We start from the raw sequence: 1724 nt of genomic DNA on the forward strand, positions 1-1724 counted from the left end.
GGAGGAAAGAAGACTCCAAAATTCTTGGGAACACTGGAGAAGCAAAGAGATCACTTGCTAGCTTTCATGAAATTCAAGGAATCGGAATTAGCTACGGAACGGTCGAGAATAAATATGATCAATGTCGCGAAAAAGGAGCATTTCCATAGGCTGGGACCAGATGACTATGCGGTGGCCCGGCCTAAGTGGGATAAGGCTAAGCAAGAGATGCTGGATGCAAGGATCAGTCTAGTTAAATTGAGCTGGCCCCCTATATGCAGGACTTGATTCTATGCGCATGGGGGGCGTTGGACCCAGAGACAGGCCAGGTTTTGAAGAAGGCAAGTCTTAAAGGAGCCGACCTCCAAATACTTGTTGCAATAGAAGAGGCTCAAACAGGTGTGCTCACGCCCAACAGAGGGAATGACAAGCTTACGCGCGCCCTAGGAAATCCTGAACACCTGGGAAGAACACGAGGCAAAGGCATTGCTCCGTGGTATGAGGGGTTTGCAGACTAGAACGCCGACTACATAAGCCGTGCGAGAAAGAAGATGGAGGAGAAGAAGAGGAAGGTGGACGAGGAGTAGAGGAAGCAGGAAACAGAATGCTTTAAAGGCCTAGAATCAGTGCACGCGGTGTTGGCACTCCAATTCCAGCGGAGGCAGCTGCACATCGACAAAATCAGCCAGGGAAGGGGATCTCTGTATTGGCAGGAGCTAGTGGATCCAGCATTGGATAGCACCATCCCATCCATGCTGAGAAGCAGCGTGGGTTCCGCACCGGGCGATAAGGCACCACTGTTGGATAGATACCGTGTGGATGACATCATTGGTAACACTAATTGTGAGCTATAGTTCAAAATGAAGAACATATCCATCAAGGTGGCAGATGGCGTTGCTTATACAAATCCTCCTGAAGCAACCTTCCATTTCAATCCGATTCCAGCTTACTATGCTCGTATCGTGGTTGGTGAAGTGGTGGAAGAATATTGGGGGCTACAACTTGACATTCCTAGATGTGACGACGAGCACACACTGGGAGACGCATTGCATCGTATCGTTTTATGGAGAAAGGATTGCATCGTGTTTCCAAGGCCACCCACACCACGTCAGCCGCCTCCTCCTCCTTGTCCACCACCGCGTCAGCAGTCGACTCCAACTCATCCAAGTCAGCCACAACCTTTGCATACTCCTGCTCCTCTAAGTCCGCCAACGTGTGAGGCCACTCCTCCTCCTCCAAGTCTGGCACCGTGTGAGCCCATTCCTCCTCCTCCAAGTCCGGCACCGCGTCAGCCCAGGCCTCCTCCTCCAAGTCAGGCACCACGTAAGCCGTATCCGCCACCTCAGCGGGCTCCGCCGCCTAAGCAACAACAGAAGAGAGCCGCCGCAACTATTGTTCAGGATGCAAGAGATTCCAATATGGTCCAGGCCTCGCGCCTCTTCCAAAGAGGCCTTATGACATGAGCGAAGAGGAAAATGAAGCTGAATGCAGGAGACAATTGGACGCCCATTTTGGAACGAAACCGCCACTGCCTCCAAAGAAGAAAGTGCCTGAGCATGCCATTGACCACTTTATTCGTATGACTCAACCACCAGCTCCCAAGCCTGTTGACTCAGACTATGAGCGCCAAATCAGGAAGGCATATCAAGCACAACAAAAGGAGTCAAGCTCGAGCTTCAGCCAAGCAGCTGCAAAAAAAAGTAGGAAAAATGTTCCCCAGCTGGGAGAACAGGCAGTGCAATCGA

The sequence above is a fragment of the Triticum dicoccoides genome, chromosome 1B (assembly GCF_002162155.2).
Source record: "Triticum dicoccoides isolate Atlit2015 ecotype Zavitan chromosome 1B, WEW_v2.0, whole genome shotgun sequence".
NCBI classification, from domain to species: Eukaryota; Viridiplantae; Streptophyta; class Magnoliopsida; order Poales; family Poaceae; genus Triticum; species Triticum dicoccoides.